The sequence below is a fragment of the Mobula birostris genome, chromosome 17 (genome assembly GCF_030028105.1).
Source record: "Mobula birostris isolate sMobBir1 chromosome 17, sMobBir1.hap1, whole genome shotgun sequence".
Taxonomy (NCBI): Eukaryota; Metazoa; Chordata; class Chondrichthyes; order Myliobatiformes; family Myliobatidae; genus Mobula; species Mobula birostris.
The window spans coordinates 47851252-47866671 of NC_092386.1; positions in this window are offsets into that span (position 1 = coordinate 47851252).

Genomic DNA, 15420 nt, shown 5'->3' on the forward strand with positions numbered 1-15420 from the left:
CGTGGCCCTCATATTGAGGATTGCTAGAGCTCCATATATTTGTTAGAAATTCCTACAGCCTATTCAAGGCAGTTCATGCTGGATATTACAAATAGGGTGGCCTTTGGCTTTCCTAACAAATCTTGTTAGATTTCAGACACAATGAATATTAACTGCAAATATAAACACAGCAAATCAATAAAGGCCTTGAAGAAAAGTTATAGACTGATGTACACTAACAGCAATACTTTATTGTGGCTGATTACTAGGCCAAACCAAACTCCACAGTCCCATACTGATAAGTGTCTTATTTTGTCTGATTGACGGGTGTGTGGAAAATTTCACTTTCAGACTGGTGCCTTCACTTATATGGAATACATGTCATTGAAATAGTGTTTTATGCAAGCATAGACACATTATGTAGATAATTCAATAGGAAATAGATGTAGAAAGCTTACATAGTGAGAATTAAAGTTGACAAATAAGTACTTAAATGTTCAGTTCCTATTTCAGAGTTAGCTGAGGAGGTAGACCAGCTAATAGTTACATTGGTACATAACAGATGTCAGATGATGGGGTAATGGAACACCTTGAACCAGCAGTTAGATTTTCAATGAAATGTAATTATTCCTTTGCACAATACTGGGTTGCTCAATGTAACACAACCTCGCTAAATACATGTCCTTTTTGAGACAAGTAGTTGTCCAAAACTTAAGAAATCTTAGACTTAGATTGTCATTGAAGTATCCACTTTCACCACCTATAAGCTATTAATATAGTTTTTGCATATTGATGTATATTTTTCTTAATGTGAATGCATCATAAAGACAGTTCAATATAGAGAAAATCTAATGGGCCATTTCCCATGATGAGAATGTATACGGATATTCTTCCACTCATTCATTTCAGCCTCTACAAATTTCTCAACAGTTATGTGAAAACCATTATCATGCCAGAACACCAACATTATGAAGTACTTCAAGAGGGTGGTCATGGCTCACATCAAAATAAGCTTCCCAGACAACTTTGACCCACTGCAGTTCACCTACTGCCAAAACAATGGACCCCAACTTCCTGCCCTACCCTCATCTCTGGAGCATCCAGACATTAAACATGCCTACATTAGACTATTTTTTATTGACTAAAGATCTGTCTTCTATACTACTTTTCTGAAGAAATTCATCTCCAAACTCCTCAACCTGGGATTCAGCTCTTCCCTTTACAACTATATCCTTGACTTCCGGACCAAGAGACCGCAATAAGGATAGACAGCAACACCTCCATAATCATTATCTTCAACATTGGTGAAAGAAAAGGCTGCATTGACAGCACTCTACTTCCTACACCTCACGACTACAGGGCCAGATTCTGCTCTAACACTATCTACAAGGGTGGAGATGACACACCTTAGTGGGCCAAATCTCAATTAACAGTGAGTTGGAGCAGGGGAAGGAGATATAGAGCCTGGTGGCATGGTGTCATGACAATAACTTTTCCCTCAATGTTAGCAAAATGAAAGAGCTGCTCACTGGCTGCAGGAATGGGGGCTGTACAAATGCTCCTGCTGTATCAACAATGCTGCTTTGAGACAATGGAAAGCTTCAAACTCCTAGGATTGAGTATCACCAAAAGCTTGTCCTGGTTCTACAACCTAGAGACCTTGGCCAAGAAAGTTCACCTGTGCCTCTACTTCTTCAGGAGGCTAAAGAAATTTGACTGACCCCCCCCCCCCTTTGACCCTCATGTTTTTTTTATAGATATACCAGATAGAGCACCATGGCTTGCTCTGCCTGTGACTGCAAGAAACTGCAGAGAGGTGTGGATATAGCTCAGCCCATCGTGCAAACAGCCTCCTCTCATGGTGGCTACCTACGCTTCTTACTGCCTCTGTGAAGCACCCCACACATGCCAGCACTGTTCCCTCTGAGCTGCGCAGGTGCACAGCCGCACGGTAACTGACATGCTCCCATGCAGATAGCGTTGGTTGCTGTGCAGCTGAAACTTTCTTTTAAATAATGTTAATTTAAAGTGCCGTGCTGTAGTCAGGTTGTGTAATAATTTCCTGCTCAAAGCAATGGTTGTTCCACTCATTGTTCTACTCAGCTGTAGAGAAATTTAGAAGGAACGTTGCACTTAGGCATTCTCACTTCCCCCTACCCATCGGGCAGAAGATACATCACACTTCCTCCCCCTTCAGATTAAATATAAACTGTATAGGTACAAAACATTCAATTTCCCTTTCATATACTCATTTTCTAAATAAACATGCTTTCACAATAACAATCCATAATTAACTTTACAGGTGCAGCCTAGACCTGAGGAGATGCAACAGGTTTGGCAGGTGTCTTGTCAACGATAACGTTCTCGTCGCACCCCTGGATCTGTGGAGTGGCATCAGGTTTGGTTGGTGTCTTGTCTAAGACAACATTCTCAGTTTCGGGTATCACATTGCTGTCAGTGACACAATCATCACTGAGAGGTACTTAAGTCCGGTGACTGTAATGTGTCCATCTTGTTGGATACAGTCGACTCAGGTGTGTACTTCAGTTGAGCATCCAGTATCTGGTCTACGTGACATCTCCATGTCTGATCTCCAACATCCATTGTCTACATCAGTGGTCCAGTTCTTGTAGCTATCCTACCAGGTGTTCACTTGTATTCTCGGTAATCATACGTTAGTACTTCCTGTCCAATATTGAAGCTCCTTGTTGTTTCACTTGGCAGCTGGCTGAACTGTTTTGCACTTCCCTCTGTAGATCTGGTTTCTGGAAATCTATGCGAGATCTCAGATTCCTGTTCATGAACAGCATTGCAGGTGTTTGATTTGTCATCGCATGAACAGATAAAGGAAGTTGTCCACCTTGTGCTGTAGAGAAATGTCCTCGTTGTCCATTACTTTAATGGACTTCTTGAAGATTTGGATAAAGCTTTCAGCTAACCCATTTATTGCTGGGTGGTAAGGATCTGACTTGAAATGTCTGATGCCATTTTTCTTTATGAACAGTCGGAATTCTGTTGACATCTATTGTGGACCGCTGTCACTCACAATTTGTTCTGGTAAGCCTTTCCTGGTGAAGATAGTCTTCAGAGCAGAGAGAGTCTTAAGGTAGTTGACTTCATTGGTATGACATCCAGCCACTTCAAATGAGCACCCACTGCAATCAAAAACATGGAATCTATGAATTTCCCTGCAAAGTCAATATGCACTCCTTGCCATGGTGACGACAGCCACTCCCACAGGTGGAACAGTGCCTGTGGGGGTGCATTTTGAACTTTTTGACATCCTGAACAGCTTTTGGCCAAGTCTTCAATCTGTTTATCTATTCCTGGCCACCATGTCTAGCTCCAGGTAAGACTCTTCATCTTGAATGTACCCAGGTGTCCTTTATTCCCCATACTAGACCTAGGCCCTCTTGGTCGATCTGTGCATAGTTGTGTTCTGCATCACAACAGGATGCATCGCATGCCAGTCTGATGGGCAGAGATGGGTCATAATGGGTGAGCATTTCATCGGATTTTATTAGTCTCTTTGTTTCCTTGAATGCTTTTTCACATCTTTCTGACTATTCCTATTTTACTCCTGTCTGTAACAGTGGATGCAGCACTGTAGCAATGTTTGGGAGAAATCGGTGGTAGTAGTTTACAAGGCCCAAGTATGACCTGAGTTGTGACACATTTTCCCAGTTTAGGTGTCTGTAGCACTGCTTCAATCTTTTCTTGTGACTTGTGTAAGCCATGCTTGTCAACGTCATGTGCACAATATGAGATTTCCTTCTTGAAAACTCACATTTCTCTCTCTTTGCACACAGACCATACTCACTCAGCCTGGTAAGCACTTTACCAAGGTTCTGGAGGTGTGCTTCATCATTTTTGCCAGCCATGATGATGTCTTCCTGTGATATCTTGGAGCACTTGTTCCATTGCTCTTTGCCAAGTTGCTGGAGCTGATGCAACACCAAAGACCAGACGATTATACTGGAACAGTTCCTTGTGAGTGTTGATTGTAAAGAACTTCCTGCTTGACTCCTCAATCTCCATTTTCAGATAGTCTTGTGACAAGTCAATCTTTGAAAAACATCTCCCCACCTGCCAAAGATGCAAAAATGTCTTCTATTAATGTCAGGGGATACTGCACAGTATGCAGCACCAAGTTGATGCTCACCTTGAGATCCCCACATACGCAAATGGTCCCTTTCATGGTCACTGAGACAATGGGTGTCACCCAATCGTTCCACCCAACTTTGGAGAGAATTCCAGATGTCTCCAAGCTCTGCAGTTCAGTCTCCACTTTAGGACATAGTGCGTAAGACACTGTATGCGCTTAATGGAATCCTGGTGTTGCAGTTTCATCCGGTTCAATTCTGATCTTCATACCTTTGAGTTTACCAATCCCTTCTCAAACAACTTCTCATTGGCATTAAGCAGCAGTGCCAGTCTCTGGTTAGTTCTACCATGTGAGCTGCTGTTGCCTGTTGATGTCACGTTGAGAGCTTTGATTGAGTGCCACTCTAGTTGGATTTTTCTCATCCATTCACGTCTGTAAAGTGCTGGCCTTCCATTTTTCAATATATAAAGCTTTAACTGTTGTGTTTGGCCTCCAAATGTCACATTTACTTTCAGTTTGCCTTTGGGAGACACTTTTTCATCTGTGTAAGTCTTTAGTATCACTGAGGTCTTCTCCAATGGTATCTTAGAAAACAGTCTGTTGTAGTCAGCCTCTGGAATTACGGACAAAGCTGACCCTGTATTAGTTATGCACCAGACACATCCATTCTTAGTTTTACAACCAACACCTCTATTGTGATCCATATTATATTGCGATCTGCTTCGGTAATACTATGCAGTTCTAGGCATGATAGTTCACCTTTGTCTGACTCTATGTTGGCTGATTCTGCTTTACATTAGATTGTCCTCATAATCTAATCTAAACATTTGGTAACTTTATGAATTTGCTTAGTTTTGTGTTTGAAACTTTTCAGTCGGTTGTGCTTTTTGTCTGTCTTGTATATTCTGTCTTTGTGACCTTGTCTATGACACTTACTGCAGAATTTTTCTTTGAACCAACAGTCACTGCATCATAGGAGGATTTGCCACATCGATGACACCTTTGGCTTTTTGCACCATTCAGGAACATTTTGTGCATTTCACATTCTAACCTCCTTTTCTGTAGTTCTGCTGGTCCCTTGGCTGCAGTCTCTAACGATTGCAATGATCAATGTCCGTTCTAAGGTTATGCCTCTATCGGATAGTAGCCTCTTCTGAGTACTTTGGCTATGCATGCCACATACAAGCCTGTCCCTTAATGCATCAGAAAGTCCATCTCTAAAGTCACAATACTGGGAAAGGTTGCATAGTTCTGCAATGTATTCAGAAATACTTTCATCTTTTGACTAGTTCCTTTTGTAAAATCTAAACCTCTCAGCTACTGCTCAAGTGATTTTGTAAAATCGTAACAATTTTGTCAAACGTCTTGCTTGCTAGCTTTTCAGGGATTACTAGGTTGTGTAAGAGACTGTACCTCCTTGCACCCATTAAGTTAAGAAGTGTAGGGGCTTATTTTTGCTGCTCCACATTGTTCGCGTTACAATACAGTTCAATGCTTTCAATATCTGACTCCCAGTCTTTATTAGCACTATCAAATTCGTTAACTTGCCCAACTGAAGCCATTGGCACATTATTTTCACTATATATTCAGCCGTCTTTTACTGTTGCTCATGCGTCCTTCAGCTTTCTCGTGCTGTTTAACTGTCGCTGTTTCGTCCCATAACTGTTGGTGCAGTTCATGATATTTTTTAACATTTAGGTTCGTACTTGTCTCCAACTTGTTGCATCTGTGCACAACTACATATCAATTAAATAAAAGCACGCATGCGGGTGATGGCTTTAACAGGTGTATTCACTGCAGTGAGAGAGAGGGAGAACTGTGCACGTGTGTAGACAACAGCGCATGCACAGAAAACAGATCAATACGTAGTGCTAAGTGGGGGGGGAGGGCGTCATTCCTCTAAAAGAAGTAGATCTAAACATTACACCATGGATAAATGTGAAGTCCATTGTTCCACAGGGATGAATAACTTGGATGAAAATGCGCATGGGTGGGTTAGTAATTTCAGAGCTGATATAAAGATTGGTAGCATTGTAGATAGTGTGGAAGATTGCCAAAGGATACAGCAGGATATAGATCAGTTGCAGGTATGGGCAAAGAAATGTCATATGGAGTTTAATCTGACCAACTGTAAAATGTTATATTTTGGGAAATCAAATGTGAAAGACAGTACATACATAGTTAATGGCTAGATCCTTAACAGCATTAATGTGTTCAGAGGAATCTTAGGATTGTTGGAAACTACTGTTTTTTAATACTTTTTATAAGATGAATTAATTATGACTATAGTTTTAGTTTAAACGTTTGTTCTTCCTAACAAACTCATGTATTTTTCACAGTATGTGGTGGTTCATCCCCACTTACTGGCAGAAAGCAGTATAGCAGTTAACTACTACTACTATGTCGACTTAGGCCTAGGGGGCCAGCGTCGGGCACTTAAACTAATGGTTTATCTCCTTTCTCAGTTTTTCATTGGCTAAGTATCAGCACATTACCCTCGTGAAGTAATTGACTGGTGCAACCATTGATTGGTTCAGTTTATCTAAGGAATTTTTCTTAACTTAACTATAAAAGTGATGGATTTTTCAGAAGTGCCATTTTTTTGATTTCTCATTCTTTGCCATTCATTTACTCTTAGCATCATTACTTAGCTGCTTATTTAGTTTGCTTAGTATTTGTGTGTTTGTTTGTACTTTACAATAAATGATTGTTAGAGTTAAGACAGCTCGTCATTACTGACTCCCAGAAAAACCCCAAGGATCACAAAATAAAAGGAGATCCAGCAGGATCCAAACCCATAGCTCCCTAAATTGGCTGCACTGATTGATAAGGTGATGTAAAAGACTTTATCAGCCAAGGCAGTAAATTCAAGAATGGGGAAGTTATTTTGCCACTTTATAAAACACAGTTTAGGCCACATCTGGCGTATTGCATTAATTCCTGGTTGCCTCATTATAGGATGGATGTGGAGAGGGTGCAGAAGAGGTTTACCAAGATGCTGCCTGGATTAGAGGATATGTGCTATACCAGAGGATGGACAAACTTAGGTTGCTTCCTCTGAAGCAGTGGACATGAGGGTAGATCTGAGTGGTTATTAAGATGATGAGAGGCGTAGACAGAGTAGACAGCTTGTAGCCTTCTTCCGGGGTCAAATTGTCTGATTCTAGAGAGCTTGCGTTTAGGGTAAGAGAAGGCAAGTTCAAAGAGATGTATGGGGCAGAATTTGTTTTGATATTGAACGTGGTTTTGATACAGACTGGAATGGGCTACCAGGTGTGGTAATGGAGGCAAATATGATAGAGGTGTTTAAAAGGCTCTTGGATAGGCACATGAATGTGGATATAGAATGGAGGGATAGGGACATTGTGTAGGCAGGATGGATTAGTATTGGTTTAGTGAGCTGTTTAATTACTAGCTTAAATAGTTCAGCAGAACATTATAGGCCAAAGGGCCTACTCTTGTGTTGTTCTATGTTCTATTATTACTTTGAAAGGAAAAACAGAAAGGCTCAGTGGTTCAATGGTTCCATCTAATATCAGACAATATATACAGAATACCACCTGAAGTTCTTACTCTTCGCAGACATCCACAATACAGAAGAAAAATGTTAGAACCCCAAAGCACCCGCCCCTCTGCCTCCCATGGCTTCCAGTTAATTGGGCCATTGGCTAATTGGGGCAGCCACTTATTTGTTACAATTCCTAAAAAGCAAAAACAATCAACAAAATAGCCAGCATTCCCTTTGTTAATTTGGGACACTATGCCACTTAATTAGGGCATGACTGCACAGGTGCATGGACGTCAGCGAGTTAGGCCGGCGGGAAGAATATAAAAAGAAGACAGATTTATAGAGTGGGCGCAGAGTGGAGGGAGTCAGAGGAGGAGGGCTTTGGCTCAACGGGGGCTTCGGCGATAACGGGTTGAGGCGAGGTAAATTACTTGTGAAGAATAGGAGTAGGAAGTACGTCTGCGAGGCTGGTGTTCTGTACTGGGTGTCGGATATGGGACGTCTGAGAGACTGCCAGCCTCGTGGACGGCCACATCTGCACCAGGTGCGTCGAACTGCAGCTTCTTAGAGACCGGGTTAGGGAACTGGAAATGCAGCTTAATGACGTTCGTCTAGTCATGGAAAATGAGGAGATGATAGAGAGGAGCTACAGACAGTAGTGACACTGGGCTTCAGGAGACAGACAAGTGGGTAATAGTCAGAAGAGGGTAGGGCAAGAGTCAGATACAAGAGAGTACCCATGTGGCTGCCCCCCTCAACAATAAGTATTCCTGTTTGAGTACTGTTGGGGGGGACAACCTACCTAGAGGAAGCAACAGCGGCTGTGCCTCTGGCACAAAGTCTGGCCCTGTGGCTCAGAAGTGTAGGGAAAGGAAGAGGATAGCAGCAGTGATAGGGGACTCTATAGTTAGGGGAGCAGACAGGTGATGCAGGAAAGAAACACGGATGGTAGTTTGCCTCCCAGGTCAGGGTCCAGGATGTTTCTGATTGCGTCCACAATATCCTGAAGTGGGAAGGTGAACAGCCAGAGGTCGTGGTGCATATTGGTACCAATGACATAGGTAGGAAAAGGGAGGAGGTCCTGAAAACAGACTACAGGGAGTTAGGAAAGAAGCTGAGAAGCGGGACCACAAAGATAGTAATCTTGGGATTACTGCCTGTGCCACGCGACAGTGAGTATCGGAATAGAGTGAGGTGGAGGATAAATGTGTGGCTGAGAGATTGAGCAGGGAGCAGGGATTCAGATTTCTGGATCACTGGGACCTCTTTTGGGGCAGGCATGACCTGTACAATAAGGATGGGTTGCACTTGCATCTGAGGGAGACCAATATCCTGGCAAGGAGGTTTGCTAAGGCTACTGGGGAGAGTTTAAACTAGAATTGCTGGGGGGTTGGAACCAAACTGAAGAGATGGAGGAAGGGGTGGTTGGCTCATAAATAGAGAAAGCTTGTAGGCAGTGTGAGAGGGAGGATAGGCAGGTGATAGAGAAAAGATGCGCTCAGACTGATGGCTTGAGATGTGTCTCTCTTAATGCAAGGAGTATCATGAACAAAGCGGATGAGCCTAGAGCATGGATCAGTACTTGGAGTTATGATGTTGTGGCCAGTACAGAAATTTGGGTGGCTCAGGGGCAGGAATGGCTACTTAGAGTGCCAGGCTTTAGATGTTTCAGAAAGGACAGGGAGGGAGGCAAAAGAGGTGGGGCCATGGCACTGCTGATCAGAGATAGTGTCACGGCTGCAAAAAAGCAGGAGGTCATAGAGAGATTGTCTACTGAGTCTCTGTGGGTGGAAGTTAGAAACAGGAAGGTGTCAATAATGCTACTGCGTGATTTTTATAGACCACCCAAAAGTAAAAGGGACATCGAGGAGCAGATAGGGAGACAGATTCTGGAATTATGCAATAATAACAGGGTTGCTGTGATGGGAGATTTTAATTTCCCCAACATTGATTGGCATCTCCCTAGAGCAAGGGGTTTAGATGGGGTGTAGTTTGCTGGTGTGTTCAGGAAGGTTTCCTGACACAATATGTAGATAAGCCTACAAGAGGAGAGGCTGTTCTTGATCTGGTATTGGGAAATGAAACTGGTCAGGTGTCAGGTCTCTCAGTGGGAGAGCATTTTGGAGATAGTGATCACAATTTTTTCTCCTTTACCATGGCATTGGAGAGGAATAGGAGCAGACAAGTTAGGAAAATGTTTAATTGGAGTAAGGGGAAATATGAAGCTATCAGGCAGGAACTTGGAAGCATAAATTGGGGGCAGATGTTCTCAGGGAAATGTACGGCAGAAATGTGGTAAATGTTCAGGGGTTATTTGCGTGGCGTTCTGCATTGGTAGCTTCCAATGAGACAGGGAAAGGATGGTAGGGTACTGAACCATGGTGTACAAAGGCTGTTGAAAATCTAATCAATAAGAAAAGAAAAGCTTATGAAAGGTTCAAAAAACTAGGTGGTGATAGAGATCTGGAAAATTATAAGGCTAGCCTGGAAGGAGTTTAAGAATGAAATTAGGAGAGCCAGAAGGGGCCATGAGAAGGCTTGGTGAGCAGGATTAAGGAAAACCCCAAGGCATTCTACAAGTATGTGAAGGGCAAGAGAATAAGACGTGAGAGAATAGGACTAATCAAGTGTGACAGTGGAAAAGTGTGGATGGAACCGGAGGAGATAGCAGACATACTTAATGAACACCTTTCTTCAGTATTCACTATGGAAAAGGACCTTGGCCATTGTAGGGATAACTTACAGTGGACTGAAAAGCTTAAGCATATAAACATTAAGAAAGAGGATGAGAGGGAACTTTTGGAAAGCATCAAGTTGGATAAGTCACCGTGACCAGATGGGACGTACCGCAGGCTACTGTGGGAGGCAAGGGAGGAGATTGCTGAGCCTCTGGCAATGACCTTTGCATCATCAATGGGGACAGAAGAGGTTCCGGAGGGTTAGAGGGTTGCGGATGTTGTTCCCTTATTCAAGGAAGGGAGTAGAGATAACCCAGGAAATTATAGACCAGTGAGACTTACTTCAGTGGTAGGTAAGTTGATGGAGAAGATCCTGAGAGGCAGGATATTTATGACCATTTGGAGAGGCATAATATGATTAGGAATAGTCAAAGGCAGGTCGTGCCTTACGAGCCTGATTAAATTTTTTGAGGATGTGACTAAACACATTAATAAAGGTAGAGCAGTAGGTGGAATTCAGCAAGGCATTTGATAAGGTACCCCATACAAGGCTTATTGAGAAAGTAAGGAGCCATAGGTCCAAGGGGACTTTGCCTTGTGGATCCAGAATTATCTTGCCCACAGAAGGGAAAGAGTGGTTGTGGACGGGTCATATTCTACTTGGAAGTCGGTGACCAGTGGTGTGCCTCAGGAATCTGTCCTGGGACTCCTTCTCTTTGTGATTTTTATAAATTACCTGGATAAGGAAGTGGAAGGATGGGTTAGTAAATTTACTGATGACACAAAGGTTGGAGGTGCTGTGGATAGTGTGGAGGGCTGTCAGAGGTTACAGTGGGACATCGATAGAATGCAAAACTGGGCTGAGAAGTGGCAGTTGGAGTTCAACCCAAGTAAGTGTGATGTGGTTCATTTTGGTAGGTCAAATATGATGGCAGAATATAATATTAATATTAATGTTAAGACTCTTGGCAGTGTGGAGGATCAGAGGGATTTTGGGGTCCGAGTCCATAGGACACTCAAAGCTGCTGCGCAGGTTGACTCTGTGGTTAAGAAGGCATACAGTGTATTGGCCTTCATCAACCGTAGGATTGAGTTCAAGAGCTGAGAGGTAATGTTGCAGCTATATAGGACCCTGGTCAGACCCCACTTAGAGTAAGTACTGTGCTCATTTCTGCTCACCTCACTACAGAATGTTACCTGGATTGGGGAGCATGCCTTATGAGAATAGGTTGAGTGAACTTGACCTTTTCTCCTTGTAGCGACAGAGGATGAGAGGTGACCTGATAGAGGTGCACAAGATGATGAGAGGCATTGATTGTGTGGATAGTCAGAGGCTTTTTCCCAGGGCTGAAATGACTAACAAAAGAGGGCACAGTTTTAAGGTGCTTGGAAGTAGGTACAGAGGAGATGTTAGGGGTAAGTTTTTTACGCAAAGTGGTGCGTGAAATGGGCTGCCGGTGACTGTGGTGGGGGTGGATACAATAGGGTCTTTTAAGAGACTCTTGAATAGGTACATACAAACACAAAATAATCTGCAGATGCTGGGGTCAAAGCAACACTCACAACAGGCTGGAGGAACTCAGCAGGTCGGGCAGCATCCGTGGAAAAGATCGGTCGACGTTTCGGGCCGAAACCTGACGAAGGGTTCCAGCCCGAAACGTCGACCGATCTTTTCCGCGGAAGCTGCCCGACCTGCTGAGCTCCTCCAGCGTGTTGTGAGTCTTGAATAGGTACATGGAGCTTAGAAAAGTAGAGGGCTATGGGTAACCCAAGGTAATTTCTAAAGTAAGTACATGTTCGGTACAGTGTTGTGGGCCGAAGGGCCTGTATTGCGCTGTAGGTTTTCTATGTTTCTAAGTTCTAACTAGCATCAATTGCGTGCACTTTTGTGGCCATTAGAGACTTAGAGTGCTTAGAGTGAACAGTTTTTCAATAGCATCAGTTGTATGTGTTTATGTTCAAAAAGCAGTGACTTTTGTCACTGATAAAACATGCAGGAATACAACTCCAAATCATTTTGCTCATTGTGGTTTCAAGCATTCAGACTTGGAGATGCCAGAAACAGCCAAGAGTGAAAAATAAACTATTTCACCACTTCAACACGTAAGAAACTACAAAAATTATCTTGAATGTAACAATGAAAATGATCATTTGGAGGATGCAATTGTCGATAGCATTGTATGAAGCCGGTCCATTACCTGCACTAGGTGACTGCGCTAATTTTATTTATTGTGTACACCGGATGATTTCCTTCATTAATAACTATTAGGAACTAATACACAATTTTATAGTACTATAATAGCATTGGTAGTGTTCAAAATTGTTTTGCTTTTCATTTAGATACATAATTTGTTACTCAGTTTGTCTTTATATAACTTTTTAACTACCTCCATGAAACTTTGGCTAATTCGGCAGCTGCTTAATTGGGGCAAAATGTACTGTTCCCAATGTGGCCCAATTAACAAGAATCCACTCTATTTTCTTTACTGCTGTTTCTTCAAAGAATTATATTAAATGTAACAAACACAAACCTTTATATAAATCTGTGTTGGTTATTTACACTTATAAAATCAGTATTTGTTAATAAAAATATTTTCGTACCATAGCGACACACTCAAAATGCTGTAGAAACTCAGCAGGCTAGGTAGCATCAATGGAAAAGAGTACCATTGACGTTTCAGCCCAAAACATCAACTGTACTCTTTTCCATTGATGCTGCCTGGCCTGCTGAGTTCCTACAGCATCTTGTGTGTTTTGCTTGGATCTCCAGCATTTGCAGATTTTCTCTTGTTTCTGTTTGTACTATAGCCCCTGCTTAAGCCTTTGATAATTAATTTCCTTCACTTACTTATACTGTATACAACATAAGACAACAAGGGGCTGAAGTAGACCATTCAGCCACCCCATCCCCCAAGTACGTTCTGTCATACATTATTATCATAGCTAATCTTTTCCCTCAGTGAAATTTTTGAGCTGTATCCCTATATTTCTTGATTCCCTGATTGGCCAGAGATCTATCAATCTCTGCTTTGAATGAACACAGTTGAGACTGTGCAAGCCTCTGCCACAGACAAATCCAAATGTTTACCACCCTGCGAGTGAAAGTTTCTCCTCATCTTACTTCTAAACAACCTATGCCAATTTTGAAACAGTGACTGATGGTCCTCAACTCATCATACAGGGGCAACATAATAACTGACAGCAGCCAGTCAAGTCCTCCAAGAAGTTTGTACATTTCCATGAGAGTTATGCACATTCCTCTAAACTCTAGATCATTGGCCCAATCTGCTCAATCACCCCTCAGAGGCAAATCAGCCCAGCTATACAAAATCCCCCAGGTGTAGTCTCATTGAAGCCCTATATTTCCTTACCTACCCCTGTAGTTAAACACTCTTATAATAAGAAGAAATGTACAATTTGACCATCCTCCCCCACCCCCACTTGATCACTTGCAACTCCTACATTTGAACTATTGATGGCTTGTGTATTAACATTACCCAACCACGCAACCTATCCTCATGCTCTCTAATCCAAAGCTTCCATGCACCTACCACACTCTGTATAAAACACCTATCTCTGGCATCCCTCACCCCAACGCTTTCCTTGAATCACCTTAAAATTATGTCTTCTCAGTGGCACCTTGGGAAAAAATGTGCTGGCTGTCCACACTACCTATGCCTCTTGTCAACTTACGCACCTCTATCAAATCACCTCTTATGATCCTTCACTCTAAATAAACCTCAACCAAGTTGTTAATTATGGATTGCAAAAGGGGGAGCCCAAGCACTGATACCAATGATACCCATTTGTCACAAACTGCCAACCTGAAAAAGTGATCTGTTTATTCCATTGTTTGCTTTCTGTCTAGTAGCTAGTTCTCAATTCATGTCAATAACAAAAACAGAAAATACTGGAAGCATTCAATAGGTCCTTGCCTAACGATAGTGGTAGAATTAACATTTTAGGTCTGAGACCTTTTGTCAGAATAGATGTTGATTTGCTGAATGTTTCCAGTGTTTATTATTTCTGATCAGTACTCTAATTACATAGGCTCTAACCTCACTGGTTACCTCCTGTGCAGAACTCATTCAAAGCTTTCCAAAAATCCAATAATTCACATCTATTCCAGTAGTCATATTTCAACCCCAGAAGATTCATCAAACATGATTCCTGAAATCTATATAGACTCTATTCCATTCTATTACATTTTTCAAGATGATCCGTGAATACTTTGAGTAACGATCATTTGGTTGTATGTGTTTATTAGGTGCAATAAGGCAAAACTTGAGTTTCATATCCAGACATCCCAACTCTCCTGGAGGTTCTAGGAGTCTCCCACATCTTGATAGCGGCTCCCTGACACCTGCAAATTATATACAATATCTCGGAAATCGATTTTTTAAAGAGCTAGCGAGCAAGAGAGAGAGAGACAGACAGACAGACAGAGAGAACGAGTGACAGATGTAGCGAAAGAGTGACAGAGAGAGCATCCTGATTGGTCTCTCTTTGTGCTAAATAGACCTATCAGTTTTCTCTGTGGGCGGGCTTTACAGTCGACCTCTCTCTCTCTTTCATTGTCCATCAGTTCAGTTTAGTGTCCTGCAGCGCCATGGCTGAGTGTACAAAAAAAAGAAAATATAAAGTGCACTTGTAAGGGGTTTCTTCTTTTATGTTACTGCGTAGGCTAATTAAAATGGCTCCTTTATTATGTTATAATTAAAATGGCTTCTTTGTTATGTGAAATGCTGAGAAAGTCCTCTCGCTAGCAGCTTGTTTGGGTTATATTATTGATAATAGAACAAATGAACCAATTGGGATAGAGGCAACACACATCAAAGTTGCTGGTGAACGCAGCAGGCCGGGCAGCATCTCCAGGAAGAGGTACAGTCGACGTTTTGGGCTGAGACCCTTCGTCAGGACTAACTGAAGGAAAAGCTAATAAGAGATTTGAAAGCTTTCAAATCTTTTACTAGCTCTTCCTTCAGTTAGTCCTGACGAAGGGTCTCAGCCCAAAACGTCGACTGTACCTCTTCCTGGAGATGCTGCTTGGCCTGCTGCGTTCACCAGCAACTTTGATGTGTGTTGCTTGAATTTCCAGCATCTTCAGAATTCCTCGTGTTTGCAATTGGGATAGATGTTATTCTTTCTAG